The sequence below is a fragment of the Trichomycterus rosablanca genome, chromosome 1 (assembly GCF_030014385.1).
Source record: "Trichomycterus rosablanca isolate fTriRos1 chromosome 1, fTriRos1.hap1, whole genome shotgun sequence".
Classification (NCBI taxonomy): Eukaryota; Metazoa; Chordata; class Actinopteri; order Siluriformes; family Trichomycteridae; genus Trichomycterus; species Trichomycterus rosablanca.
In genome coordinates this window covers 36,832,303-36,857,809 of record NC_085988.1, presented here as the reverse complement: position 1 = coordinate 36,857,809, position 25,507 = coordinate 36,832,303, and the positions used below count along the sequence as shown (strand labels likewise).

The following is a 25,507-nucleotide window of genomic DNA, read 5'->3' as shown; positions in this document are numbered from 1 at the left end:
TTAATACACACAGCTATGGTAAATATTGGAGGAATACTCACAGATTGCACCATTATGGATATAGGCGGAAATGCTGGCAAACAGTCTTTCACACACCTCAGGTAGAGTACGTTCTCCTGCTTGTGCACCCAGCTTCTCACAGTCATAATGCTGGTACTGAGCCAGATCTGTATCCGAGCAGAAATTTGGAAGAGACTCTATCTTTGGTAAAAGTCCCACCTGTAAGAACATAAAGTCTAAATAAGTAAAATGTTTGTAATCTATTTTGCAAATGCCTGACCACAAATGTCATTTATGCGAAGCAACACATGTAAGGCTGTATGCAAATTTAAGTGAATGTGGCTTAGCACCTTTTCATGTACTCAAACAGAACCTTCACACAGATGTTGTATTTACATTGTGCATATGTTGGTGCTCACACTACCAAACAACCACTCATCCACATTAAAATGTCCTAAATATGTTATATTCAGTTTGGAAATGATTGAACAATGTACTTCTGTTCACTCCACATCAACCTGTAAAGTTGTGGTGATTTATTTTGTGGGTTGACACCAGTATACCCAACAAAATATGTTCTCACAAGTTACAATTATATTGTTATTCAAGCTTCTGGTTTTTAAAAGAGCACAAAAGATTTTTTCAGATGTAAATGTTTTGTTAATTTGTTAGGTTTCCATAAAGCAAACAATCACATTTGCTATTTTTATTAGTAAAAAAAAGCTTTCTAATGCCAGCAGTTTCAAAAATCTTTTAAATGATAAAAAAACGCACCAGAGAAACCTGAAAAAAAAACAGTGTAATTGTATCTGTTTTGTACAGTGAGGCAACTCAACTTCCAATTATCAATGTGGGGGCATAAATAAGGAGATGCATGGTTTATTAGTAAAAAAAAAAAAGTAGTTTAAATAATATAGTCGTGTTTGTATAACTTTTTTTTATGCATTTTCTCCCTTTTTCTCCTAATTTTTAGCACGTCCAATTTTTCCCCAATTGCGTTATGCTTCCTCTCTACTGGTGCTGACCTCTGCCGCAACTAAGGAGAGCGAACTGACACACTGACTAACACGTGAGCAGTAGCCGACTGCATTTTTTCACCTGCACGAGGTGAGTTCATATGCGGATCAGCTTTGTGCACGGAGAGCCACACCCTGATCACATTATTCCTCTACTCTGTGCAGACGTCATTGATTAGCCAGCAGAGGTCATAATTGCATCAGTTATGAGGTCCCTATCCGGCTCCCTCCCTGGATGAACAACAACCAAATGTTGTTCATATAGCCACCCAGCCCAGCCGGATGGCAGAGCTAAGATTCGATACAATGTATTCAAAATCCCAGCTCTGGCGTGCTAGCGTAGTTTACTGCTGCGCCACCTGAGCGGCGTGCTTGTATAACTTAATTATGTAATATTTTAATTGTCTTTTTTTGTATTATAGTCATATTTTTTGGCTTTTTTTCTTGGAATTAGTATTAAGAGTAAATAATGCATTTTGATGAGCTGGCATTACGTAGCATTTTCTACTTTTTCCAAGAAAAAAGCCACATGTGACTGTACCACTGTACCACAAGTCTTTTGGATTTTAGGTGATTTTTTAGGTTAAATATTTCTAAATACTTTATTTAACACTAGTAAAATAACAAATTATCTATTACACAATGTCAATAAGTGTGGCCTTTTGTGGTTCATGAGGACACAATATTCGAATGCTTTGCTAAACCGATGTTATCTATACATGGGTAGTAACTAACATGCTATATATACTAAATTAGATCAGCTTAAGTAACTAATTGTGTTTGTAAAAGTACTTATAAATAAAAGCACATTTTACTTTATAGTAAACCACTAATCTAGTCTTGACTTGCGTGGTCTTTACATAACCAGAAGGGCGGCACGGTGGCCAAGTGGGTAGCGCTGTCACCTCACAGCAAGAAGGTCCTGGTTTCTGTCCACAGGTGGGGCGGTCTGGGTCCTTTCTGTGTGGAGTTTGCATGTTCTCCCCGTGTCTGCGTGGGTTTCCTCCGGGAGCTCCGGTTTCCTCCCACAGTCCAAAAACATGCAAGTGAGGTGAATTGATGATACTAAATTGTCCATGACTGTGTTCGATATAACCTTGTGAACTGAAGAACCTTGTGTGAAGATAAACTGCCATTTCCTGTCATGAATGTAACCAAAAGTGTAAAACATGACGTTAAAATCCTAATAAACAAACAAACATAACCAGAAATTAGATTGTCCCAATGTTGCTCTCATACTGAAGACGAACACTAAAATGTTGTAGAATTACATTTATCAGTGGTTTAGAATAATGTTTAATGATTTTGTAACCCTGTAGTTGCGTTTGCTGGGTAGGTCTATACTTACTGAATCAATAAGGATATGTGAGCTGCAGTCAGGATTGTCCTGTTTCTCAAATGTGATATCCACATAGTATCGCACACCAAAGCTGACACATAATGGGGTGTCCAGGGTGGCGGCCCTAGATGTGTTAGGACATAAAATAATACGCTTAACAGTGTCCCACTACAAGAAACATTATTCTGCAGGTGTACCTGTGATTAAATATATAGCAAACATTACTATTCGTGCGCATATCTTACCTGCCAGTGCTTGGTAAGATCATACGGACAGCTTTCATCAGTAGATTCCAAAGGCAAAAATTTTACAGTTGCTTTCCAGTCATCTGTGGACTATACACATACACAAATTATATTATAATTATAATAAAAAAGAAACTTCACATGGATTTTTTGCCATCCAATGTCCATGTCACATTGAAAGTCACTGACAGCTTTAGTATGTTTCATTCAACTACTAATGTTTTTTTTTAACATTGCAAGGTTGTATGCTTGATTTTATGCACCTGTTAGCTATGAGTTTGGCCAAAATTCACAAATAATCTAAACCTTTTCTATTTTGTTTGTAGCACAGCTTGTTATAAATCATCATAGATAAATATGATTACTACAACAATTCTGAGTTATACAGCAAAAGTATTGACAAACCTGTGGCTCATAACGAATAACAAGATTGTAGTTGGGATGTTAGTGGGATGTTAGTGACTGTAAATCGAAGTCCTGCTCCGTCCTGAACCCGCACAAATCCTGGTCCAGTCCAAGTGATAGGTCCATCTGGAGTTTGTGATCGGAGGATAACCTCATGAGCTGATCCTGGTTGCAAAGAAATGGTTCTCTGAAAGATAAACAACACCTTCATTCAGAGATCTGAAATGCATACAACAGATTAGATATGACAAAATGTTACATATTAGTACAACTATACTGTAAGCCCGGATAAGTTCAATCTACTTAAAAAATTTCAGGAAACCGGTTGCCCTAAAAAAGTTAAGTAATGTATAATGAAAACTTGAGTTAGCATAACTTAAAACATTAAGTTATTACACCTGAAAGGCAAGTTGATTAAACTTTCTTTTTTTTGTTATACCAACTGCTTTTCCCAATAATTCTACTTATTATCTTGAGCTCAATGGAAAAAACTATTGATTTCTTCTTAGTTTTCATGTTAATTACATTTTAAATATGAATTACAAATGTTTATAGAGAAACAGACACAATTATACAATTATTTTTCTTTATTTCACTTCAGAAGTATTTACTTAAAATACAACATGTCAAGAAAACATCTTTAAAGCTGTACAAACTGTATATAAAGTTCTGATGAAACACAAACAGCTCCTCACAGTAACCATGAACCTGTAAAACAACACAAAGAAACAAGAAACAGAAGTATTAAAATCAACATTAATAGCATTAATTTAAGGATTAAAATAAAGCAAGCCAGCACACTCTTTGCTTCGTATGAAGGCTATCATGCTAACATGCTAGCATGTAGCCTAAATACGGCAAATAAAGCAGCGCTGTTTGATTATTTATTTAGTGTCAACATTAAGATCATTTATTTTAAACAAAATTGTTAAGTACAACACTTACCAAAATTAGACGGAAGATGAAACAGCCCCATCAGACTGGTGTACATGCTACTCAAAAATAGCATAATGAGGAAGAAAATTTTTGTCCACTTAGTTTAACAAAGGTTCCACTTCACAAAAGACATTGGAGGAAGTCAAGTTTACTTTTGCAAAAAGCCTTAAATGAAAAGTAAAAAGTAATTTGCAACAACAGGTTACAAAAGTTAAAACAAATGGCTGCCTGATTCACCAACAGCGAGCTGAAAAAAGGCGGACTTACACGTAAATGGTTTTTCTGTTTTATTACCTTAACTTAACTTTTTTAAGTTAATCTGATAGAAAAGTATTTTTTTTTGTTTAGTAAACTTAAATCTTTTAGCACATTTAAATGTGTACTCAAATTAGTACAATGTACTCTGCATTTTAGAGTAGAGCAAAAAAACTTAAATAATTTATGTATGTTGTACTAAAAATGTTTGATTAAATATAAATTCCGGGCTAACAGTGTTATTAGTACAACTAAATCTTCCATCCCTGAAGTAAACGTCAAAACCCTTGCTTCTAAAGTAGTCTACACAGTTGGGCATTTGGGCCGGTTTTGTTGGCACAGGAGCAGAAGTAGGATATTTCGAGGGTGCTGGCGGGCAGTACGGACGCCTAGTGGGTTTTATCTTGGAAACAGAAATAGGTATAACATATCCAACATCTTTACAGAAACAGACAAATTACAAGAGTAGATGTATCTATCATGATTACTCACTGTGGGACATTTGCTGTCCAGAGGAACAGCATTTTCAGCCTCATACAAATAGAAGTCAAAAGGTGCCAGGAAGAAACCAGGTGCAGGCTCACTACAGCTACGTCCCACCATATTAGCTCTGCACTGACACTGACCATTGTCTAAGGAACACCTACATAAAGATACATACAGACATATGCAATGTACAAAAAAAGTTGGTACATTGTGTAAACCTAATTAACAAATCACAGATTCTTCTTTTAATTGTGTTTTACAAAACATCCCAACCTACTGAAAATAGGTTTGTATAAACACACAAAGATTAATACAATGCTGTATAGTCACCCATACATACTGTATTATATACAAATATACATGCATCCTTATTTTGCACAAATGCATATTGTATATATTTGAGATGAACAACATAATGGAATTCCATATTTATGTATCTTTTTCGGGAGACTGGGTTACTTTTTCAGTTCTGTGGCTACTAACACTTAGGATTTCACAGTCACAACATACATATTAATACCCAGACCCAATTCCGTGCAGGTTCCAGATGTTAGTAGGAACAGACTATCTTTATCAGTGGGCTTTGCTGATGCAGTGTATCTATGACTTGAGACTCACTTACTCACTCACTTTCTTAACCACTTATCCAATTAGGGTCGCAGGGAGGGTGCTGGAGCCTATTCCAGCTTTTCAATGGGCGCAAGGCACACAGTAACACCCTGGACGGGGACACATACTCACACACACATACACATTCACCTATAGGGCAATTTAGTGTCTCCATCCAAGCGCCCAACCACTCATCCATTTCTCTATTCATCCATCCATCCATCCATCCCTCAATTTCCTTTCGGATTAATAAAGTATCTATCTATCTATCTATCTATCTATCTATCTATCTATCTATCTATCTATCTATCTATCTATCTATCTATCCATCTATCCATCTATCTATCTATCTATCTATCTATCTATCTATCTATCTATCTATCTATCTATTTATTCATCCATTCAAATATGCGTGATGCATAAAATATATGTGCGATCCTGCGATTTTTAAATGACCAACTATATCATCTAAAGAATGATGTGTGTTTCAGTAACTTGCTAGCTTACATGGTATTGAAGGCTCCACCTATGTCACAGTCACATGGAGCGCATCCATGAACTGTGTTTCCAAGTCCCCAGTAACCTGGCTGAAAAAATAGAAAAATTACGACACATTCATTTATTTCAGACTTAAATTTAAACGTTATTCAATGCTTTGTGTTGGAAGTTATAGTACTGTGGAACAGTCTAGTAAAAGATAAATTCTTTAATTTGAGAGGCTGGGAGTTGCTGCTAGTAGTGTTAGTAATACACAGCTCCAGGAGCCAGTCATAAGGCAGAAAAACAATGAGTTTTAGTTGATGCTGACATGGTTAGAACATGGTTCGAACATGGTTAGAATTAGGTATAAGCATGAATTCATGGAAGTTTTAACATGCAGCTGTAGCAATATATTTGAGAGACTTACTAGACACTGGTCACACTCCAGTCCACTGGCAAACAGTTCACAAATACACTGGCCTGTGTTCTGGTCACATGGGGATGTGCGTACAGTGCCCAAGAAGTTACACATACAAGCTGGTCACATACACAAGTGGGCAATGAGAGGAGTTATTACTAACCTGTAAAAAACTATATACTTTGTAGTCTATTGAGAAGTGGTTTATATATCTATATATATAATATATAATATTTAATAATGCCGCTAAAACCAACAGTAATGTTTTTTTTGTAATTAGGAACAACAAAAAGCTGTCGTACCTTGGCAGCCACTGGGGTCTTCCTGTTCAAGTCCATAAAAGCCCACTCTACAACGGTCACAGCGTTCACCCTCTACATTCTCCTTACATACACAGTGGCCAGTGACTGAATCACACAGTCCTCCATCCACTGACCCAAACTGGATCACAGTTGCAGGCTGCAGATAAACAGAATAAAGCCAACTAAAGTATAAAAATATGTAACTGAATTGAAGTGATGCTATTTAAAATCCGGGGGTGATGCTCACTTTATTTTTAAAACACACTTACGTATACAGGAATAAGGATCATCTACACAGCGCAGAGGATCCTGGTAGAAGCGTGGACTACAGAGTTCACACTGAGCACCCATGCGATTATTTCTGCAGTCATCACACACACCACCACTGGTCTGCCCAGTTGCCAAGTAATGTTCCAAGTCAAAGTGACAACTCTCTGAGTGGCCATTGCAGTTACACTCTGAAAAACAAGAATAAAATATTAACTGACAACCATACAGTGATTAGGCCAACATGTCAAAACACTTTTTATTTTGCTTTTACAAACCCTATTTCCAAAAAATGGTACAATTTATAGAAGTGCTTTGTTAATTATCATGATCCTTTATTTAACTGACAAAAATACAAAGAAAATATTTCAGGTTTTGATAAGAGACAGATCCAGGCTGCAGGTAGGCCAGTAGACTTGCTAGGGAAATTACTATCGTTCAAACGAGGCACAGATTACACAGTAATACTGTATTAAACACTGTAAAAATAGAATACACGGTGTGTCAAACCATTATGCCATCTCTGGTTCTTTAGTTTTACTTTCCTGACCATTTTGCCTACAACAAAAAGCCATAGCCCAGTGGTTAAGGAACTGGACTAGTAATCAGAAGGTCGCTGGTTCAAGCCCCACCTCTGCCAGGTTAAAGCTGTTGGGCCCTTGAGCAAGGCCCTTAACCCTCAATTGCTCAGACTGTATACTGTAACTGTAATGTAAGTCGCTTTAGATAAAGGCGTCTGCTAAATGCTAAAAATGTGAAATGTGTGAATGTGATTTCCCAACTTCCTTTTTTAACTGAAACAGTGTGGACTTTTCTGTGGCTCTTTAACTAGTCAAATTTGAATGTTTTACCACTGCTTTATCCTTGTCCGGTCCACTGTGACCATGACCATGAGAAAGCAATAGTAAAACATAAAAAGGAAATGTATAAAAATCAACTATTCATTTTCCACAAACAATGGACAAGAGAATCACAGAGCAACAAACTAACTCATTTATCACTAACCAACATAACGGAGCAATTTAAATGAGCCAATCCTCCTTTTGCATGTTTTGGGAGGTAGAACAAAATTGGAGTATCCAGAACAAAATCCACACAGACACAAGAAAACATGCCAAACTTCATACAGACTGGGACTACAAACATCAAACCTAGGTCCTCAAGACCCATGTTTCTTGTCTGTTATCCACTCCACCAGCTACACCTCCATGCATATTTATATATTACAAAATTTAAAACATAAATGTAGGAAAGTTTCATTTATTGAAAAAAGGCAATGTTGTTTACAGTTATTGTTGGGTAAAATATGTTTTAATGGTTTAATACTTAAAACAAACTACTAATAAATTCAGTGCAATGTTTCATCACACTACTTAAATGTGTATTTTTTTCCCCCAGAATACATTTAGAACACATTTATAAGACACATATAAAACATAATACATCGCACTATTATTTAGTTTTGGCACAGAGAAGTTCTGAGAGGGTCTGCCAATAAATATGTATTGTAAATTATTTTTCATACTTCATAATATATCATTTAAATTGACTGACAGTTTGAAAAGGTGCACACCTGGCTCTGCAAAGGCTTACAATTCACATTGTATTGTCAGGACAAAAAACAAGCCATGAAGCCCCAAAAACTGTTTGTGGACCTTTGTGATAAAAATGTGACAAGGCATAGATCAGGGCAAAGATTTAAAGCAAGATCTTTAGGGTGTTCTCAAGACCACAGTGGCACTAACATTTTAAAATGAAAGAATCTTGGCCCAACCTTGAACCTTGATTTAGCCATCTGGCCAAACTGGACATCCATGCTAGAAAGGCCTTGGCCAGGGATGTAAAAAAGAACCCAATAGTCACTCTAAATGAGCTCAAAAAGTACTGTGCAGAGATGGGAGAACCTGTTGGACAGACAACTATCTCTTCTTCTCCAACATCCAATAAATCAGGCCAACAATAAAAGTTAAAGGCATATATAAGGGACGCAACTATCAGAATGTCCCGTTAACAGCTCCAACTTCAGCGGTGTAGTCAGAGCGCTCCACATTTCCTGAGGACTAACACCTGCATACCTGCCTATCAGTGACACTATTTAAAGCCCATTGTCTAATAGCGTTTTTTACTTTATATACTGCTTGTCTTTGAAAATCCTCGAGTGGCTCAGCGATGGACCAGACTGAAATCCCATCTGTGGAGAGACCTGAAGATGGCAGTTCACAGATGCTGGCAGACTCTGATAGGATTTGCAATGATGAATTGGATAAACTGCCTAAATTTAGGTGTGCAAATTGGATAAAGGGGCTAAATACTTAAGAGATTTTAGTTTTTGATTTTCAAGTAATTAAAGAAACAAATCCACAACAAAATGGATCTGAATACTATTTAAATCCATTCTAAGTATTCAAAACACTGTGTGTGAGTAAAAGTGGTTAAAAAAGAATGCTTCAAACTGTAGTCACACTCACCATGCCTGGTTGATTGAAGGTATCTCCATGTGTGCCATCAACAGGCATACACTGGCTGGCATGGCCATTGCAGAAGCAGCTCCCTCTGACCACCATCTCATAAAGAGAGTAGTAATATTTTTCTTGTGGGTATCTTCTCTTTCTTCCCAGCAAGTCATCCCCCAGGGTGAGTAAACGTGTAAAGTTCACTCGCAGGTTAGTCATGGTGATGAGCTCTGACAGCAAAAGAAACAGATATTGCTTACATTTGGTATCATACATTATATGAAAATTGTTTTACTGGTGTTTTAAACATACAGTTAGTTTTACCCTGATCAGAGTCGTAACATACACTTACATATTCACTCACTCACTAAACCCAGGGGTAATTTAAGGTTGCCAATCCATATTTATAAGCTAGAAGAAAACCAGAGTACCAAAGATTAATTCTAGGACTTTAGGACTCACATTGTTGTGCGGCATCCACTCTCCAAAAGCTGTTATTGGTTGTAGTCTACATACAGTACATTTAGTCATTTCTGCTGAATGTGTAAGTTCAAATTCATTTATTTATTTTACTAAATAAAATAAACTGCTGTATCTTGGTCATGGTTGTAGTACATATAAACTCACTCACTAACTTACAGACTACCAAAACCCTAGGTTCTTAGTACCCATATTGCTGTGCAGTGCCCACTCTCCAGCTGGGGCAACATATTACCCTAACATAAATGCAAGGTAGTGCATTTAAAGGACTTTTTTTTTTTTAAACCAAACCTTGAATAGTGGGGTCATATGGATCATCAATATGAAAGTTGGGGTCCAGAGCCTTAAAAACCACCTGCAAAAAATATGTATTTAAAACACAAATAATACTTGTTAAACATTCATTAAAGTCAGATGTTGAATGTGTATTACCTCGCCTTCAGTAGAGGGCTCAGCTCCAGAGTAGCGGGTGTCACAGATAAGATCGTCTATAGCTTCAGCTGGACCTTCTGAGATTCTGGGGAAGTCACTGGCACAGTCTACAGAAAAGTATCGTAACACCTTCCAAGTACGCCCAAAGTCTTTTGACCTCTCCACCAACATTGCTGCAGGTCGGAAGCTCTGTACAATAAGAGTCCAGGGTGTTGTGGAGATGATAGATGACAACCAAACACAATAAAAAAAACTCAACCTCAACAAAGTGGACATACCTTAAATGTAAGGACCATGTGGCTAAATTGAAAAACGGTCTCAAGGTCCAGCTGAACGCTGACTTGATGCACACCTAAAATAATAAATAATACATTTAATAAATTTGATAGTATTGGCATTCCTAATACACTAGCAACACCATACATCATATAAAGAATTTCAAAATTTGATTAAATAATACATTGCACAGTATTTTATAAATAAAATGACAAAGGAGTATCTTACATGAAATGTCATTCATGTCAAATTGGTACAACACCATTGTTAATATTAATGATAATGTTTCAGCTGATTGGTGCATGTACTAAACAGAAATTAAAAGAATATTGGGACCACCTGCTAAAAATGTGCATGGTCCTAATGTTTTGGCTTATTGTTGTAGTATGTTGGTGTAGTATTAATGTAGTATGGAATTTGGGACACAAACAGGATGACTACTAACTGCCAACAAGTAAGCAGTTGTGATATTGCCATTCTAATAATTAAAATGTCTGGTGTTATTGGCCTAGAACTATACTAGACTCCATTCCATGAAAACTAGTTTAGAGTTCAGGGGTACTTTAATGATTATTTAATGATTAGACATAATACCATTTTTTAATAAACTGGAATACTCACCATTTTCAGACTGCCACCATCTCATTTTGCGCTCTGGTTCAAAGTTGGTGATAATGTTCTCTACTTGGTGGCTGTTATGGTTGTTGTGCATATTGTAAGGACTTCTAGAGTCACAAACAAAACACTTCTGTTCATCCTAATAAAAAAAAGAATTAATTTATTAATGAAATATCACATTTTAAAAGTTCACCAATACTTAAACTTATCTGCTTTGGTATTTTCACATATTTATTTATTTCTATAAATGGTGCATCCAGAGCATATTCCATGAATACTGGGTGCAAGGTGGACTACACCCTGGTCAAATACACCCTGGACAGTGGCAGTACTTACATCTGTGCAATAGCCAGAGGTGTGGATCAAAACCAGCTTCTGGAAGATTGAAGCCACACTGCCTCATGTACCAATTTGCTACCCCAACTTCAGCACTTAACTTTCAAAACCCACCATGTGGGTAAATTCATAATATGTGATCACTTATGTGATCATGCTGACCAGGGTAATGTAAGTCTGGAGCCTGGGATAGAAACAATGGGCACAAGGTGGGAAAATACCCGTAAAAAAGCACCAATCCGTTATATGTCATTTTCTAATCCTGGAAGCTTGGCCACCTTGCAAATTCTATACTGTTTCTCTCTTCTTTAGACAGAGAAAAGCTAACATTATTCCAAGTCAACACATTTACTATTTAAACAAATTTAGAGCAAATTTGTAATAAATTAGTATAAATCAGGGCTGCATGGCAGTTTTTCGATTAGCATTATATGCAGTGACAGCAATGGAAAACACTGTTAAAGCCAAATGTTACAAAAATGCGTAACACATCGTTTCATGGGTAGGCATGTATTAACAAGACTAAACTAATCCTATCAAATAACTACAATATGAACATATCCCTGTCACTAGTTGTTTTAGTGAAGCTATAACTGTGAATTCCTCTGTGTCTACAGCTGATTGTCCAGGCCAACAAAAATAGAGAACAAAGTCAGTCCTTGGAGACGCACCACACCTGTATCACCTGTGCGAAGTGCGATGAGGGTGAGCAATAAAAAAGACATAAATTTGTCTTTAGGGAGGAGAGAACACACACACTGGCAGATCCAAACACGCCTGTAGTATGCAAGTACAGAGTTAGCTGCATTGCTGTTAGTCTACATCAAAAATTTCCTGCAAAATTGCTTACAAATGCAAGCTTTGTGATAGAATTTCACCCAAGACATGTAGGTCTTTTGAGGAAGATAATGTCTTATAGTATGTGTCATACATGAGCCAAGTCTAACTGCATCAAAAAGAGGGACGGTTAAGCAATATTCCTATATCGGTAAGAGTTCAAGGCATTCCTGAGGGCACAACAATATAGACCTGGTAGTACCACTAAAATATGAAGTTTTGAAGACTAAGAAATCATTTCCACTGATAGTTTACAGTATACAGCGGGTTCCTGTAAGAGCATAATCAATGGCTTTGGTTTTGGATGTGTTGGTTTAAAGTTGTCTAAAAATGTTTGGAGTTGGTTTCCTGTATTCTGCCTACATTTGTTAGAAACATATTTTATTAAATGCGTACAGATAAAGTTTTAAATCATCTCAAAAGTGTTGTGTCAGTGATGAGGTAGTTGTTTCATGTCGAATCATTTTTGAGGACATTGCTTTGTGCACAGGGGTACTGTCATACTAAAACTGCTGCCACATTGTTTTTATCATAATTTCTTTGGAACAGTATTGTCACGGGTGACTAAATTGGAGGGGTAGTGAGTTAATTGGTGACACCTGGGAAGGACCTGACTGTGGAAGAGATGATAGGAATGGGCGGGCGGCGGAACGAATAAAAAAGGGGACGAGTGGATAAGTCGGGAGACAGAGGACGGGACACAGGAAGCCGGGACGGGAGCTGCACGCGGAGAGCGACAAACGGACAGCGCCGAGAAAGCGGGAAGCTACGAGAAACCAATTGTTTTGTGAATCGGAGACGTGTCGACTGATCGTTCATATTGCTGGTTCGAGGGCGAGGTGCACCGACTTCGAGTGGCACAGGATTGGAGCCAGCAGACTGTGACGCGTGTTTGGGATAAGGAAGGGTGAGAACGCTCACCCTTCCCAAAGTTAAGTGCTTGCTCTCTTGTATGTGTAAAGAAATAAGCGCTGTGTTTGTGCAGTGTGCCACCGTTCCCGTATTTTAAAGTTTTAACGTTACGCCACCTTATTTGTGACTTTAGAGGTTTTAAATTAACTTTTAGCCATAGTAGCCTATGTCTAATGAAGCTTGTACCAGTGGATAGGTTTTTTTCTTTACATCGTTTTGTAGTAGTGTGATTTATTATTTGTTTATTTGATAGATTGGAGAGTGCATTATTAATTACTTATTCTGTATATGATTTGAGTATATTTTTGCGTGTTATAAAACTGATCCCATTTGTATAGGTTTTTTTATGTAGATTCGGGCTCCTATGTGTGTATGTTAGTCCTTGACCTAAGTCATAGTGTAAGGTGGTAGTTTCCTCTCTGTGATGGTAGAAAGTGTCGCCGTTAGGAAGGTAAATGTATACCCTTCTTTCTCTTTTCTTTGTAGTGGCGGTTTTTACTGAATAAATTGGACTGAGTCTGTTGTCGTCGTGCAATAGGACTTTTGGACAAGCCCACTTTGGTCTACTCCCTCCACTGGCAGCTCTGGGACCCAAGGGATTGTGATGAACTTGATGTTTTAATTGTCTTTTATTTCTGTGGTAATAAAAATTGTAAACTTTGTAAATTCCTGACTCTGTGCATCACTGACCATTTCTGCTGCATCCCCAAGTATAACTATACCCTTGTTGTAAGGTGGCTAGTAGGGTTTTTTCCCCCCCTACCACCTGGGTTACATATTTTTGGCGTTGTCGGCAGGATCTATACTTTGGGTTGAGCAGCTGGAATTGTCAGTATGCCAGGTGAGGAATCACAGGCCGCCGGTCCCTTCGGTATGATGCCGTTTATGATGGGAGCTCCCTGGGTGCCCAGGTTTGATGGGGTAGGTACAACTGTGAAGCTGGGGGAATGGAAGACTCAGGTTAAGTATATGTTAAGTGTACAGCGGTTGAGCGAACATCAGCAGGTACAGTTTATTGTTGGGTGGTTGGAGGGAGAGGCACGTCGTGAGGTTTTAGCTGTGGAAGAGAGCGACCGGGATACTGCAAGGAAAATCTTTGATTTGTTAACTGTATTATATGGGGATAGTACACCAATTGCAGCTTTAAGGGCTCAGTTTTTTAATTGTAGACAGGAACCCAGGCAGTCTCTCAGGTCCTTTGCCTTACACCTGCGTGAGTTGTTCTCTAGGTTAAAGGGTAGAGATGGTACGGGTTTGGAGGAAGGCGATGTATTGTTGCGGGACCAGTTTATTATGGGATTACGAGATGGGCCGATCCGGCAGGAGTTGAGGAAACAAGTTAGACGGGATCAGGGATTGACCTTTGAGGAGGTAAGGGCAGAATCTTTAATCTTGGCGGATGAATGTCAAGAACACTGGGAGCCCTCTGCATGTATGACTGCTAGTGTTGGATCTCATCCCCCACGGGCTGCAGGTGACTGGAAATCAGAGTTTCGGAAAGAGATTATGAAGGAAGTCAAGGAGCAGATGTCAGAACTGTCAAAAACTATTCTGGAATAGTTGCGTGGCAATCAGCACCCCCCTCCGGATGGGACCCACTTGGGAGGTAGGTGGAGAAATTCAAGAGTTCCAGCTAGGCCTACTAATAGATTCAAGTGGGACTCACAAGGTCGACCAATTTGTAACCGGTGTGGCGAAGTGGGACACATCAGCCGAAGCTGTCTAGCGACAGGTGCTTCTCAGGGGGATTTTTAGACTCCCCGGTCACTGTGGGTCAAGTGTCCGGATTTCCCTCTAAAGACCCCCCCCCCTTGTTTCTCGGGCTTTAATAGCAGGCGAGTGCCCCCTTGTGGATATAAAAGTGGATAATATGGATGTTAAATGCTTAGTTGATACTGGCTCACAAGTTACTATGTTTGCAGAGGGCCTTTGCAGAGAATTGTTTCGGGGTGAGTTAAGTGGTGTTGAGGAGATACCGTGGCTTACGCTGCGAGCTGCAAATGGATTAAACATTCCATATATTGGCTACTTGGTAGCAGACTTCCAGGTAGGAGGTGTACGAGTGCCGGCTCGGGGGGTGGTTGTGGTGAAGGATGGTTGCTTGGGAAATAATCGGGCTCTCCTGGGAATGAATGTGATTTCTGCTTGTTGGGAGGAACTCTTCTTGAATAACCACAAGAATTTGTCTCCTCAGTCGAAGATCGATCCGTTGGGGAAGGAATGGGACAATGTTTTTGTTGATTGTCGTCGTATTAGAGCTAACTTGTTACAGAGGGAACAGTGTGATGCCGCTCGGGTGGCCTGTCGCTATGCTGTGACTGTTCCGGCGGCTAGCGAAGCCTTGTTGTGGGCGAGGTTGCCAGGCCGGGCTGACTATCAAGGAAGTTGTGTCCTTGTTGAACCTTATGGAGAGTGTCTGAGTGTTGGTGTAGCACGAGCCCTCACCACAGTCCAGCGTGGCCGGGTTCTGGTGAAAGTTTGTAATCTTAACCCTTTCCCTGTGTCTCTGTATCGTCATCAGAAGCTGGCCAGAGTGTCCATGGTGGATCCACATCGGGTGCGGGAACAAAAAGAGGTGGTTCTTATGGAAGTGAGTCCTGGAATCGTGGAAGTGGGCATTGGGCAAGTGGGCCAGGGCCTAAGCCCCTTAGGGGGTGAGCTGCCTGAGCAACTCACAGGTCAGTCATTACAGGGTAAAGGGCTGAATGAGAGCCAACAGCTACAATTACAGCAATTGTTGTGTAAGTGGCAGCATGTGTTTGCCTCCCATGAAGAAGATTATGGGTGTACTGATGTGGTCAAGCATTGCATCCCTACTGGGGAAGCAGCTCCTATTCGAGAAAGGCACAGACCAGTGCCTCCCACACTCTATAAGGAGATTCGTGGCCTACTACAGGGTATGTTGGAAGGGAATATCATAAGGGAGAGTTGTAGTCCTTGGGCTGCCCCTGTAGTTTTGGTGCAGAAGAAATGTGGGGCGTGGCGGTTCTGCGTTGATTATCGAAAATTGAATGGTGTAACCAAGAAGGATGCTTTCCCACTTCCTAGGATAAAGGATTCCTTGACCAGCTTGACCCAGGCAGAGTGGTATTCAACATTGGACTTGGCGAGTGGGTATTGGCAGGTTCAGATGGATGAGCGAGATCGTGAGAAGACTGCTTTTACCACGCCCTTTGGCCTTTATGAGTGGGAGCGTATGCCTTTTGGGCTTTGTAATGCGCCTGCGACTTTTCAGAGGCTCATGCAGAGGTGTTTAAGTGGCCAGTTGGCAGAATCTACATTGGTATATTTGGATGATGTAATCATTTTTTCAGTGGATTTTGCAGCCCATTTGGCTCATTTGGAAGCGGTGTTCCAATCTTTGGAGCGGTACGGTTTGAAACTTCGGCCTGAGAAGTGTCAGCTATTCCAGCGAGAGGTCAAGTTTTTGGGACACTGTGTAAGCGGAAAAGGCGTCTTGCCTGATCCTGCAAAGACGTCGGCTGTCCAGGAATGGGCTACCCCAACAACTGTGAGGCAGGTACGGTCCTTTTTAGGATTTGTGGGGTATTATAGGCGTTTTATTAAAGACTTTTCCAAAATTGCCAAGCCGTTGAATGGACTGTTGGGGGGTACAGGTCGCTGTAGGAGGCGGAGTTCTCCGCAGGTCAGTTGGACCTTAGAGTGTGAGACTGCGTTCCAACAGTTAAAACAGAAGCTGCTACAAGCGCCTGTGTTGGCATATGCAGACTTTTCCCAGCCTTTTGTAGTCTATACAGATGCCAGTAATCATGGGCTGGGAGCAGTGTTGTCTCAGCAACAAGGGGGTACGGAGCGTGTAATAGCATATGCAAGTAGGAGTTTGCACCCGGCCGAGAGGAATGCTTCCAATTATAGCTCTTTTAAATTGGAGCTTCTTGCTCTAAAGTGGGCTGTGACGGAAAAATTTAAAGATTATTTGTGGGGCGCTAAATTAATTGTGGTAACAGATAATAACCCATTGGTTCATTTGAATACAGCTAGACTGGCGGCTGTTGAACAGAGGTGGGTGGCACAGTTGGCCAATTATGATTACCAGATAAAGTATCGACCTGGCCGTAACCATATTAATGCGGATGTTCTTTCGAGGCTCCCCATGGTGGCTGATGACCATGCCCCAGTTGTACCTCTCCAGGATGCCAGTGGATGTGTGGTGAGAATGGTTGAGGCCCCTGGAGTCCCGGAGGATGTTCCTTTGGACAGTTGGGGATGGGATCCAAACCACTGGCAGGAATTGCAGGGGGCTGACCCAGATCTCCAAGTTGTCAGACGGTATTTGGAAGAAAATAGGTTACCTCCAGGGGTTGAGAGAAGTCGGCAGACAGGACCGGTACGGAAAATGCTTGGTCAGTGGAATAGGCTAATTTTGAAGGATGGGGTGGTGTGTCGTATTGTGCAGGACCATTTAACAAATGAGATGGTTACTCAAATTTGGGTCCCACAACAGTATATTAGAGTTCTTCTAGAAATGTATCATGCTAAGATTGGACATCAAGGGGTGGAGCGGACAACCTCTCTGTTGCGGAGATATTTTTATTGGGTGGGGATGGCAGTAGCTGTACAGGATTTTGTTCGGTCATGTTCCCGCTGTACACTTCGTAAAGCTAGACCGGAGGGGAGGGCTCCTTTAGTCCCTATAGTAGCACAGGCCCCCCTTCACATGGTGGCCATGGACTTTTTAACTTTGGGACGCCCTATGGACCGATACCAGAACATTCTTGTGATTACTGATTTGTTCACAAAATTTGTGTGGGCAGTACCTACAGTGGATCAAACCGCCTTAACCACAGCTAAAGTCCTTTGGAACTGTGTAATTCAGCCGTTCGGTTGTCCAGAGGTTTTCCATTCGGATCAAGGGCCTAATTTCGAATCTGTATTGATTCAAGAACTATGTGGGGTATATGGGTGTCGGAAGAGTCGAACAACCCCTTATCATCCGCAAGGGAACGGTAGCTGTGAGTGGTGAGAACGCTCACCCTTCCCAAAGTTAAGTGCTTGCTCTCTTGTATGTGTAAAGAAATAAGCGCTGTGTTTGTGCAGTGTGCCTCCGTTCCCGTATTTTAAAGTTTTAACGTTACGCCACCTTATTTGTGACTTTAGAGGTTTTAAATTAACTTTTAGCCATAGTAGCCTATGTCTAATGAAGCTTGTACCAGTGGATAGGTTTTTTTCTTTACATCGTTTTGTAGTAGTGTGATTTATTATTTGTTTATTTGATAGATTGGAGAGTGCATTATTAATTACTTATTCTGTATATGATTTGAGTATATTTTTGCGTGTTATAAAACTGATCCCATTTGTATAGGTTTTTTTATGTAGATTCGGGCTCCTATGTGTGTATGTTAGTCCTTGTCATAGTGTAAGGTGGTAGTTTCCTCTCTGTGATGGTAGAAAGTGTCGCCGTTAGGAAGGTAAATGTATACCCTTCTTTCTCTTTTCTTTGTAGTGGCGGTTTTTACTGAATAAATTGGACTGAGTCTGTTGTCGTCGTGCAATAGGACTTTTGGACAAGCCCACTTTGGTCTACTCCCTCCACTGGCAGCTCTGGGACCCAAGGGATTGTGATGAACTTGATGTTTTAATTGTCTTTTATTTCTGTGGTAATAAAAATTGTAAACTTTGTAAATTCCTGACTCTGTGCATCACTGACCATTTCTGCTGCATCCCCAAGTATAACTATACCCTTGTTGTAAGGTGGCTAGTAGGGTTTTTTCCCCCCCTACCACCTGGGTTACAGTATTATAAGCTGTACCACCTGTAGTTTATTTTTCACCTTTTCTAAACTAAAACTAAGGGTCCTTACCTAAAACTGACTAAGACTGTTATTCTTCCTTCATGGTAGCCAAGTCAAGTCAAATTTATTTATACAGTGCTTTGTACAATGGACATTGTCTCAAAGCAACTTTACAGAATCCAGGACCAACAGACCAAAAACCCCTATTGAGCAAGCCGAGGGCGACAGTGGCAAGGAAAAACTCTCTTAAAATAATAGGAAGAAACCTTGAGAGAAACTTAGCAGGGACCCATCCTCTTTGGGTGGATACTTTAAATAAATAGGATTTACACAAATTATACAAACACAAAATTGAATTGAACTGAAAGTTATAACTAGCAAAAAAAATAATATTAATTGGAGTTCTTTATTGTTCAGTCCAGTCTGTAATAAAGTCCGTTGTAAGTTCTGGACATTTTTGGTGGCCAATTGTAAGCATTGACTTCAACCAACCCCAGATTTATCTGTTCAAACTGGTGATATGTGATTGATCTACAAAAAAAAATCCACTGCTTTAGGATCCAACAGTGGTGTGATATACACCACTCTAGACACTTGCCATTGCACATCTTATTTCTATGTGTGGCTTTTCCATGAAACCTTAATCCATAGAGCTGCTGACAAATAGTTCTAGTGCTAATTCAGCTTTCAGAGCCAATTTGAAACGTGATTGCAAGTTCCATGTGTATATGACATGGCCTTAAACAATTAGTGTTTAGGTAATGTACTGTAAGTTAATAGCTTACAGTTGGGGCCAGTGATAGCTCAGTGGTTAAGGTACTGGACTAGTAAACAAAAGGTTGCCGGTTCAAGCCCCGCCACCACCAAGTTGCCACTGTTGGGTCCCTGAGCAAGGCCCTTAACCCTCAATTGCTCATTGTGTTCAGCTCATTGTGTAAGTCGCTTTGGATAAAAGCGTCTGCTAAATGCTGAAAATGTAAATGTAAATGTTAACGTTGCCTACCACTTAGAAATTGCAACACAGTTGATCAGAGCAGCTCCACCAGTCCAGAAAAATAAGAAACTAATTGCTGCCAGAGGACATAAACGTTATAGTTCCTGGTACAGACCAGCAGAAAGACTACTGTGGCTCAAATTGCAGATAAGTTTCATTTTAGTGATGAGATGACTGTTTCATAACTCAGAGCATCAAACCATTTTGTTTATGGCATTTGCTTTCAGGCCAGCCAAATTGTCGCTGCTAACTCCTGTCCATCGTTAAAAGCATCTTGAATAGGCACACAGGCATAGGAGCTGGACATGTAAGAAGGTCGACTAGTGTAATAAATCCTGTTTTCTCCAAGATCAAGTGGACAACTAGGCATGAGTGCATGAGAGATGGTACCAGGCTTCATTGTAGGATGGTCTACCACTTAACATGCAGTAGTTCAAGGACAAGGTGGTAAAGTCCTTTACCAGATATAACAGGGCTCATTCAAATGTCTTGTGGAGTTTATGTTTGGAGGGTTAGCGCTGTTTTGACAGCACATTAGGCAAGTGGTGCTATTGTTTTGGCTAATCAGTGTACAATTAAAGTTTCTACATTTAACATATTAATCATGTCACAATATTTTTGGCAATGCCACCAGTACGAGGCCAGTTAACTTAGTAAAACATTGTAGTTTACACTGACCTCCAGATATCCCAGGATGCAGTAGTTTTGGGGCCCATTTAAACCACATGTGGAAGTGGCAGACAGCTGGGCAGCACGACCCACCATAAGATCGCCTAGGCTGCGATAACACAAGTTTCCATCACACTCATCCTGGAAATAAGCGGGCACTACCAGCACTATAAATCAGAAAGGACAAATGTTAGAGCTGTCCACATTACACTGAGTCTACATTCCTCTGCCATACAGTACTTGTCTTTCTCAAAGAATATGCATACACATGCTGTTGTCTGAAAGAAAGACCTACTAATAGCCAAATCAATTTGCTGTTAGGATGCAACTGAAAAAAGCATTTTAAGTATATTAAAGAGATGCACACTAAATAATCACAATTTAGTCTCCACCATTATTTGACAAGTCTGGGTAGATGAAGGTAAACGTGCTTTAACTGAGACACTAGATACAGCTAGTTCCTTTTTGTCGGCTAGTGTTAATTTGATATGAAATAAACAATGTAGGGCGGCACCGCAGCACATGTGTGAAGAAGTGTTATGGTCATCAGGGATACCAGTTCAAAAAAAAGGTATCAAGCCCAAAGTCTGTCTAAACACGCCCTTGAGAAGCTGAAACTAGCCTAAAATCAAAAAGCCCAAGGTGTTACAGACAGTTGAAGAAAACTCTATAACTCTTTAAACTCTATAAAGTCTATAAATGGCCAAAGAACTACCAGTGTACTACTCTTAAATCTTCTGTAAATCTTACTTTGTTTTTCATTTTATATTCTAATTTACACATTTTGTAAAGCATTACAATTACAAATGTGTTGTTAGTTGTATTATCTAATCATTATATTATTAACAATATTTTAATATTACTGTTTAACATCCTAATTTCAGATCCCAGTCAAGAACATTTAATAGTAATACAATGAACATTAAAAGGACTAAATATGACTTATACTTACTATTTTCTTTTCTTTCCTTTCCTGTACTCTCCTCTTCCCTGTGATTCTCTTTGTCAGTATTGTCTTTTCATTCTCTTATGATTTCTGATTAGAATTTTAGGTAACATAAAGTGCTATTTTGAACTTTTGGACAGTCCTTCTCATCTGCTTTCTGTTGCCATTCAAGCTCAAGCATACATACAGTTTTAACTTTTTGTTATTTCCTGTTCTGTCTTCTTCTGTCATGGCTTTTCAGAACTCCTTCCAAATGCTTTATATTATTGCCTTGTTGTGGTGCTTCATTTTGATTTGAGTTTTGATTAAGAACTTACATTTACAGAACTTTACAGTCTAAGATTTTTTTCTTCCGAATATTTTGCTCTTTTCCTTATGCTCCTCAGCTAGTGTACTGTTTGTAATAAAAGCTTTTTGGAGCCTGTGTTAAATTTTAATAACGGCATAAAAATCCTTTGAATTTTCACCTGCAATTGCATTTTTAAACAGGACCAATTTGGTACGAACCTAGCATCTCTGTTGACCATAATGTAAAGGAAAAGCACTGAGCAAGCACATCCACACATTCAAAATGACTTTTCAGAACACAGTGCATTTTTTTATTGGATGAGCAATTCTTAACTTTCTCAGCCCACCTAAAGACATGCCCCTGCAATACAGTAACCTGTCTAGCCCAAAATGTGTACCAACATCCCTGAATAACATTATTCATCAAAGGATTTATAGTGTGTAAAGCCATTTGGAGCAGTTCTGTAAATTTTAACTATGCCTGGGTTTAACAGGTACTTAGTCATTTTTCTTTAGTTGTGTCAACAAAAACACACAAATCACCAAAAGTACATAAATTACCCAAAATACAAATCAAATATCTGAGATGAGCTAGGGCTCAGAAAACTCCTTGGTGTTTCAGCATACAATTGATGTACAGTGTTTTTTGTATAATAGAGTTTCAGGTTTCATTTCTTGATGAGGCAAACTGTGTTAGGTGACAACAGTTTTAAAGGTACCCCCAAGCACAGTAATGCCATCTGATAGGTCAAAGGTAGAGCACATTCACCAGTGGTTTCTGGTTTTGCCCTACACAGACTAAGATCTCTTTAGATTCCCTGAACCTTTTCACAATATTGTAAACAGTAGATGGTGAAAGACCTAAATTCTTTGCAATCTTGCTTCTTTTTGAACTGGTAATTCTCTCTCTCTATAAGTTTGGCACAAAGTTGTGAGTTACAATCCATCATTGCTTGTAAAGACTGATCCTTTAGTGGATCCTCCTTTTATATTGAATCATGGTTCCTTTACTCGTTACCAATTCACCCATTTATTGTGGATTGCTGTATTCTCTTGCCTATTCACTTCTACTTTGCATCCATCCTCTTTTTTTTGGAATGTGTTGCAGGCAAATTCTAAATGTTACTGTTTACAATATTCAATAAAGCTGATAAGTGAAAACATTTAAAATGTTGTCTTTGTACTCATTACTTAATTAAAGAGAATTAACAATTAACAGATGTTCATTGTGTTTTACAAAACATCCAAACCTTTTAGAAATGGGGTTTGTATTATCTTGGGAAATGGGAATTTAACTGGGTGTTTGCACTACATTGGTGCATTAGCTCCTGTAAAACTATTTTTTATTTACTGACTGTTTTACTCTCATGTATGGAAATATGGTAAAATAGTCATCCATAGTCTTCCATTGCTAATGGGTCAACATTTTATTGCAGCAAGGGTGGCTGAATGTAGACAGAGCTTAATTAATTCTGTGGTGTTACTGTTATTTAATTTTGTAACTGCATTTTAAGGCTTTTTAAGTTTTGTTAATCCTTGTCAGTAAGATGGAACTTGCTGGAACTGGTTCTTGTTTTTTCATGTGTGCTACTGCCATGGTTTTTGAATATTTTCATGTTTTTAGAAGAATAGTCTTCAGGTTTGTTCTAATGTACCTACAATTTAAGCACTGATTATTTGGAAAATAATATTGGATTTTGCAGTGCTGTGATTTACTTAACTTCCACAGAATTATTGTAGATATTTAAACAAAGTATGAGTGGCAAAATAAAATAAAAAAATAAGAAAAGGCAAGTGTCAGCAAGTAAAAGGCAAAAATAACCATCGCAGTGCAACAAGTAATCACATGTTTTTGCTGATAGGCACTATAAGGCAGTTTCTCTGTCAAATATCAGCAATGTCAAAGTAAATATTATCAAACTTACCAAGGAGCAGCAGTGCAGACATCACCTCTCCACCCATTGCTGCTCTGGCTATGAAAACTATGTGCTGATGGGAGGAAAAGTAAAGAAAGTCTATATTTTTAAGAACTCAATCAGTAAATACAAAGCATCACAATACTGACATGTGCATTATTTGTTTCTAAACTTAAACAATTAGGTTTCACAACAAAACCTATTTTGTCATTTTATTTTAAAATAATGGCACACTGAACATATTACTTTCATAAATCTATAAGCACAGAGGGATTCCAAAAAATGCAGTAAAAGTCCTTGGCAGTCTACAATGCCCTAAGCTATTTAAATCCAACATGTACAGTCATATGAGTTCTTCTGTTGCAGCAGTCTTCAGCTCAAATGAATGACATGTTAAGTATGCTGCTTTTCATTTAGTGAGTAACCTGAAATTTATTTCACTCCAATTACCTGGATGTGGAACTTCTCAAACATTCCAGACCTTCTATATGGTATAGTCAATATTTTAGTTTAAACCCTTTAAAATTCTAGATGTCTGCAGTAGTTAGAAATGAAATCTGCTTTAATCATCAGGTCATATTATTTAACACTTTTTTGTATAAACTAAAAACAGCTATATATCTGGAATCATATCGATTAAACCTTCACTGTTTAGGCTGGAAAAGTATGTGAATCCAAGATTTTCTGAGCAAGTCTAATCAGAAGCTGTAGGAATTTTTTTTTTTTACTGCAAAAGAAGTATCAATTTTAAGTAAACATGCAACTGTTTTTATTATTTCAGAACTTGGATAAAGATATGGTTACTTTTTATGAGGAATTAATGCAGAACCACAGGGAATGTCAAAGGGTTTTTTAAACATTCTTGCTACTGTACAATAGACAGACCAGGTGCTGACTTCTTGGGCAAAATGTTCACATTCTGATTTAGTGAATCTGGCCTGGAGCTGTGGAATAACTTATTGACAGTGGTGGCACACTGTATAATATTTGTTAAAAACACTCTGTTTCAAAAATCAAATATTATTACATGTAATCATATGTAATTTTATAGGCAATATGTGTTTACAAACAAATTATATTAGTAATTTAATATCTAGACTGCACAGTGTGCTGACAGTAATCTTAAGGTAATTCACTAGACATCACTGTAAAAAGCAAATGACACAAAATAAACAAACAACAACAGATTTAAAATAGGGGTACAATTTAGCCAAATGATACAAAGAGAGACAATAATATATCCAATAATCTGTAGACCATTAAAGTGAAATGGGTAAAAAAAACCCAGAAAAGGTTTAATACAAACCCCATTTCCAGAAAAGTTGGGACACTTTCTAAAAATGCAATAAAAACTAAACTAATTTGTTAAATTTGAACTTTTATTTAACTGACGAAAGTACAAAGAAAACATTTTCAGTGTTTTGTTTACTGACAAACGTAAATGAATATTAAAAAAGTTGGGACAGAGACAAAATAAGACTTTTCAAGCAAGAATGGGTTGTGGTTCGCCACTTTGTGCCAAATTCTGTGAGACAATGGTCAGTTCAAAGACAATGCTTCTCAGCACAAAATTGCTAATAATTTACACCATCTACAGTTCACAATATCATGAAAATATTCAGGGAAATTGTAAAGGCCAAGGGCAGAAATCGCTGCTGAATGTGTGTGACCATTGAGTCCTCATACGGTATTGTCTGAGAAACTGTCATGCCACCATGATGTACATAGCCACATGGGTTTGGGAGTACTTTAGAAAATCATGTTCACTTATCAAGAAATGCAATCTTAAACTGTATTAAGCAAAGCGGAAGCCATATATTACATTTGCGCAGGAACGCTG

The 25,507-nt window shown here is 38.7% G+C and overlaps 1 pseudogene; it reads right to left on the bottom strand.

The window, feature by feature from the left end:
* Positions 1 to 23,713, bottom strand: LOC134319299 (laminin subunit beta-4-like; annotated as a pseudogene).
* Positions 23,714 to 25,507: the final 1,794 nt, after the last annotated feature.